Source organism: Bos taurus, chromosome 3, assembly GCF_002263795.3.
Source record: "Bos taurus isolate L1 Dominette 01449 registration number 42190680 breed Hereford chromosome 3, ARS-UCD2.0, whole genome shotgun sequence".
NCBI lineage: Eukaryota > Metazoa > Chordata > Mammalia > Artiodactyla > Bovidae > Bos > Bos taurus.
In genome coordinates, this window is record NC_037330.1 from 107,898,995 (window position 1) to 107,906,033 (window position 7,039).

Sequence of the window (7,039 nt, forward strand, 5' to 3'; positions counted from 1 at the left end):
AGCCATCGGGACAACTCCAAATTGGACTAAAACCTAATGACTGGAAACGAGACGAGTAATGAAATTCTACGCAGAAAATTTACAGGGGAGATTTATTAGGTGGGTTTTATTTACGATGCTGAGCACTTAGGGCTCTGGGGTGGGGTGTGGCATTGGACAAATAAATCCAGTCCACACACTCCCAACCCAGACATCACCTGCCCTGGCACCACCCCCATTCAGTGGTCCTGGACTCTAGATGGGTAGGAGACCCCTGCAGCACCCCTCCGGCCCACTGAACTCACACACACCGCACCCCTGCCATGCTGTGCCTTCCTTTGCTACCTCATTCCTGTACCACCAGGCTCTCCAGACCCTGAAACTCTCACTCTCTTTGGGGAGACAGCTGTATTGCTCTCGAGCAGGCTTTGCCTGGAGGCTGGACTTCAGGAACACAAAGGGCAGTGGCTGGAAAGCAGAAGCCTCAGGAATGTCTGGTCCAGTGGTTAGCATCTAATGAATCTGACCTTGGAATAAGTATTCCCTGAGGCAGAAAGGACAGCAGAATCCCAAAGAGAAGGAGGGTGCCATTCCAGGCCAGCAGTGCCCCTCAGGCAGGATGTACGATCAGAATAGGAGAGGAGTCTGGTAGGAGTCTGGAAGGGAAACTGAGGCAACTCCGTGCTGCACAAGAAGCCAAGGGCCCAGACAAGGGCTGTGAGACTGTTTTGCACTGTAGAAAGTGGAACCCTCCCCTGCTTCTCCTGCACAGCCGTCCCTCTCCCAGGATGGAGGGATTTATAGGGAATTCTCTGTTGCTCCAGTGGGTAGGACTCCATGCTTTCATTGCCGAGGAACCCAGCTCCATCCCTGGCCAGGAAACTAAGATCCCGAAAGCAGCCAAAAAATATGTGTATATATTTACAGAATATAAATACAGAATACCCACCCTCCCTACTCAGCCATAAAAGAGAATGAAATTTTGCCATTTGCAGCAAACATGGATGGACTTGGAGGGCATTATGCTAAACGAAATAAATCAGACAGAGAAACAAATACTGGATGGCATCACTTATATGGGGAGTCTAAAATATAAAACAAGCGAGTGAATATAACAAAAAAGAATCAGACTTAGATATAGAGAACAAACTTGTGGTTACCAGTGGGGAGAGGGAAGGAGGAAGGGGCACAGCAGGGGTAGGGGATTAAAAGGAACAAACTGTTATGTATAAAATAAGCTACGAGGATATATTATACAACACAGGGAATATAACCAGTATTTTAATATAACTATAAATGGAGCATAACTTTCAAAAGTTGTGAACCACTATATTGTACACCTATAACTCACATAATATTATACATCAACTATAATTCAATAAATTAAAAAAAGAAAAAATATAGGGGCTTCTCTGACGGTCCAGTGACTAAGACTGCACTCCCAGTGCAGGGGGCCCAGGCTCCATCCCTAGTCAGGGAACGATATCCCTCATGATGAAACTAAGACCTGGCACAGCCAAACAAATAAATAAATAAAACTAAATATTTAAGTGAAAAATAAAGGAAAAATATATGCAATGTCTACTCATTGGATGGCTGTGAAGATGAAATGAATTAAATTTGCAAAGCTCTTCACACTGACCGAACAGTTATAAGCACACAGCAGCTGGCGGCTCAGACGGTAAAGAGTCTGCCTGCAGTGCAGGAGATGTAGGTTCCATCCCTGGGTCAGGAAGATCCCCTGGAGGAGAGCATGGCAACCCACTCCAGTATTCTTGCCTGAAGAATCCCATGCACAGAGGAGCCCAGGAAGTATAGTCCACGGGGTCGCAAAGAGTTGGGCTGAGCAACTAATGCTTCACTCACTTCAAAGGTTAGCCATTATTATTACTGCTTTTATTTATTGTTATTGAAAATTAACAGACAAAGGGGAAGAGTAAAGAATTCCAAGGAGCAGGCTGGGCAGCGGTTAAAGGCAGAGTGCAGGTGCATTCAAGTTCAGAGCAGAGCCTTCCATACCCATCTCGGAGCAGAGCTTAATAACTGCCTAACAACTGGCTCTAGGGGTGGGGGACCCTGATCTGCAGTATCTGCTGATTTCTGTGGGGTAGATACTCCCACCTCATTTTAAACTACCAAGGTGATGTCACTGAATGAGACATTGAAAGAGAAACACCAGCAGGCCCATAGGAGTGACCTCCAGCCTGCAGGTTGGCTCAGAGGACATACCCCACCCTGACCCCTGACAGGGCTGGCTCTATCTGTTCCCTGCCCTTGGCCCTCAAATTGGGCCCTAGAAGGGAAAAGGTTAGGCATAGGGATGGAGGGCAGGAAGAGACCAGCTCAGATGTGGCCTGAGGTTCATGTGTTCCTAGGAATCTTGGGAGCCAATGTTGCGCTCTCTCTCTCTCTCACACACACACACACATACACACTCTCACGCTCACAAACTCACACACTCAACACACCCCTGAATCCTCAGCCCTGAGTCCCAGGGCCACTTGGCTATGGACACATGTGCCTCTAGGGAGGCCAAGGTGATTTGAGCCCTTGGTATATCCTGGGGGAAATGAGGGACAGGGCCCTGCCCAGAGGCACGCGTTCCAACCTCCCACGTAAATTCCCTTCAGAGGCCCAGGTCCCCTCCTGTGGGCTCAGATGGGGAAGTTCGAGAAACCAACTTCAGAGACTTGGGGCTGGGCCAGCCCCCGCAGAGCAGTTCCACGGCGGGGGGAGGGGCCCTGGAAGCTCCAGGGTTTGCCACCTTGCTCCCTCCCTCCCACCCGCCTCCCCAGCAGGTTATCAGCGTGAAAACAGGAAGGCTGGCAGTGCTATTAATAATACATGAAGCTGCTCTGCCCCGATCAGGCAGGCAGAGGCGGAGAGGCAGCTCCAGCCCCAGGGAGGGAGAAAGCCAGGCTGCCTGGCTGAGTGGCAGGGCAGGGGTGGGTTGGGGGGGCCCTCTCTTCCTTCTCCCATTTGCTTTGAGCATGGTGGACACTCAAGGCTGGTGCTCCCTCTGTGCTGCTGAACGTCATTTCCCTGAGCTGCTGCCTGGGTCTGGCAAAGCTGCAACCAGTAGAGAAAATCTTCTAGCCTGAATGCAGGAGTCCCAGGTCCTGGGATCTGGGAGACTACAGAGGGTAGAGGAACAACCCAAGGTCCGGTGACCAAACAGATCCAAGTCTAAATCCCGGCCTATGCCCACCTACTATGTGACTTCAGACAAATCACTTCACCCCTCTGAACTTCTGATACTTCACCTGCAAAATCAGAGACTACAAAGGAAAGAGAGGGAACAACAAAAAAATAGATGGGAACCCCCTGGCTTACATAGTGGGTGTTCAACAAATGGTAGTTGGGGGGACTTCCCTAGTGGGGATCCAGTGGTTAGTAATCCCCTGTCAATGCGGGGAACATGGGTTTGATTCCTGGTCCAGGAAGATTCTACATGCTGCAGGGCAACTAAGCCCATGCACCGCAACTACTGAGCCTGCGTGCTGCAACTAAGGCCCGTGCACCCTCGAGCCTGTGCCCTGCAACAAGCGAAGCCACCGCAATGAGAAGCCCATGCCCCACAGTGAAGAGTAGCCTGTGCTCACTGCAACTAGAGAAAGCCCATGCTCAGCCAAAAAAAAAAAAAGGATAGTTGGGTCTTATTATTTCAGTGACTCTGAACTTCGGCGGGCTTCTTCCTTTCCTGGGCTTCAGTCTTTCCATCTATAAAATGAGAGTGTTGAACCAGGTGATCTCAAGAGCCTTCCAAGTGTCAGTGGGGTTTTCATAATTACAGGGCAAGGAATCACAGACCAAAGGTGAATTTCAGAAGACCCCCAAAACACCCCACTCCTCTGGGAGTCCCCTGTCTGGAAATGTCCTGCCCCCAGCATACACGTGCACTGAGACACAGAATGCCTCTGTGGTTCTGGTCCTCTCTGCCTCAGTTTCCCTAGTTTGATGCAGAGACAGTAATCCCATCCTGGCTCCCTGGGGAAGGGGTGACCAGAAGGCAGGAGAGAGGTAAGAGCCAGAATGTCCCTGGGAGGGAGAAGGAGCCTTGACTGTGGGTCTTCAGCAGAGAATCAGTGGGCCCAGTGCCGGGGGAACATCCAGTCCTTCCCACCACACTCATGCACACATTCACTCATTCCGTAAATACTTAAGGAGCCCCCTTGAGGTTTCGGTAGCAGTTGTCTGATTCCCCTTCTGCCTCCTTTGGTCCCTCTGAGGTTCCTTTCCAGCTCGTTTTCCCTAAATGGCCTTCTAAAGCAAGGGTCCCCAGTTCTGTTCTCGATACTCACCTCCTCTCATGCCACACACTCCCGTGGGCCTTCTCCCACTCCCACAGATTTACCTCTCTCTTTGCCAATAATCCCCAACCTCCTTCCCTGGAGCAAACTGCCCTCCACAGCCGGGAATCCAATTGCCCCCAGGGCATCTCTATGCTGACGCCTCACAGGCACCTCAAACTCAACCAGGCCCAAGTCTAACTTACCCCTTGCCTGTGCACCCCCTAGATCTGGTCCTCTGACTGTCCCCCTGCACTTTCTCTGAGCCCTGCGGTTTTCAGGGCTCCTCTCTCTCCCTGCTGCTATCTTCTCACATCTGAGTCTCTGCTCACAGCCGTGACCTCCTCCCTATGCCCCACACTCAGCATCATGCAGACAGTCTTTCTGCCCCCTGGGAAGACCATACCCCTATTCCCCTATAGTTTCCCTGTTCCCCTCCACCATGATCCAAGGGCCTTCCTTGAACTGGGGAATCCGAGTGCACAGCGGCGGGAAGGACAAACTGGCAGCTGAGCGCCTGTGCACTCAGGCACTGCAAGTCTGAGTCCTGGAAGTCTCCAGGACTCAGAAAATCAAAGATGCCAGAAAAATAGAGTCTGCTGCCTCTCTGCAGCCAGATCCCCTCTCTCCCAGGCAGTGCCTGTCTTCCCATGTGATGGGACCAAGAGGAAGGAAAGGCTTCAGGCAGTACCTGTAGTGGACAGAGCCTGGGCCTCAGCCTTGAGCTATTCCCTCCTCTGTGCCTGCCTGGCTGTGTGGCTTTGGGCACGAGTTCATCTTCGTGGATCAGTTTTGTCATTTGTAAATTTCAATCACTTGACCAATACTCATCGACCGTCTAGTCTATCACAGGCCCAGTTCCAGACACAGGAATATTTTGGTAAGTAAGACAAACCAAGTCTGTCAGACTAAGACAAACCAAGCTTTATGAAGCTTACATTCAAACTGGGGAACAATCACAATGTAAACAATCAAGTAGACAATGTGATGCTGCACAAGGGAAAATGCTCTGCCCCAGACGTTAGAGAGGGAGGCAGCTGTTTTAGCCAGGGTAGACAGAAAAGACCGCCTTGGGAGGAGGAGTTTGAGCACGTGAAGAGGTGGGAAATCACTCCTGGCAGAGGGAACAGGAAGTGCAAAGGCCCTGAAATGAGTTGAAGGAGTAAAAGGGTAGCTGGTGTAGGCAGTGTGGCTGGAGCAAGGGAATATGGGAGAGGATGGCAGGAGGGAAGATCTGCAAGGAAGAAGAGGGTAAGTCAGGCAGATTTTGGCCTGTGTAAGATGGGAGCATTTAAAGGGCTGTGAATGGAGGGGGGACATGGTTCAACCCAGATTTTAAAGGATCCTTCAGGCTGCCATGGAATAACAGACCATGCAGCAGAATGGAAGCCACATATATGATTTAAAAGTTTCTAATAGCCACATCAAAAAGTAAAGAAACAGGGACTCCCCTGGTGATCCAACAGTTAAGACTCTGGGCTCCCAATGCAGGGGCCTGGGTTCCATCCCTGGTCAGGGAAATAGATGCCACATGGCACAGCTAAATATCCCACATGCTGCAACTGAGACCCAGCACAGCCAAATAAACAAATAAAAATAAACATTTTTAAAAGGTAAAGAAGGTGAAATTAATTTTAACAATACATTTTATTTCATCCAATTATTATCCTCTCAATATGACATCTACACTGAAAGATTATTAGATGGTTTACATTCTTTTTTTTTCATACCAAGTCTTCAAAATCCAGTGTGTATTTTATACTCGCAGCTAGCTCATCTCAATTCAGATGAGTTACAATTTAAGCGCCCAACTAGCTGCCTGAGATTACAGTACTGGGCAGCCCCGCTCTAGAGCAGCAGAAGCAAAAGCAAGAAGACAAGGTAGGAGGCATTGCCAGGTGCAGGAGGGACTGAGAGCTGGGTGGAGATGCGGATTAGGAAGCAAACAAGGATCCCTGGGAGGGGAGCTGAGCTGAGCCCAGGTGGTGCCCAATGGCTGGAGTTCGTGTCACGGGTCAGACTCCCTGGAAATGCTCTGAGACTATGAGATTTGCATAAAGGATGTTTATGGGAGAAGACGCTTATGACAACTGCAAGAGAAGGAAGCAGCACTGGACAAAGGGAGAAACTGAGCGCAGTGCAATCACAGCCAACCCGACAGGGACATCAGGGGCCTTTGCACACCCCGCAGCCAACAGACCAGCCATTGGAGGCAGGCTGCCCCCAGGGAGGGGGCTAATTTGGGGCAAAGTGCCCCTCTTCCACCAAAGGCAATTCCCGGACTTGGATTCAGCTGGAAGCCATCAACAGCCCACACTCCTACACTACAGCCAGGCAGCCAGGGGAGACAGGAGAAAGGGGACCAAGAGGGAGGCCTCCTGACTAGCAACACTTCTTTCTCATGGGAAGAGGAGCAGCAATGCCCAGCACCAGGAGGGTGCAGCACCAACCAGGGCCTCTGAGCACAGCTGACAAAGACTCAGTTGCTGGAGGGACCCAGGCCCAGCCGGGGACTCTGTCTCCAAACCCCTCACTGCCCACTCTGTAGGACCCATCTCACAGCCAGTCCTCGGGTTCCAGTTCCAGTTTTGCAGCTCCCTCTTCCCTTGCCGCTCCCACAACGGGGCACATCCCTGCCCCCATCCTTGGAGGACTCCAAGCCCATCTCAGTCAGGCTATTGTGAATCTTGAATGAGCTTAAGCAAGTGGAAAAGTTTTGTTCACTGTGGGGTGCTATCCACATAGAGGGGGGCTGTTATTAAGCTCCATAC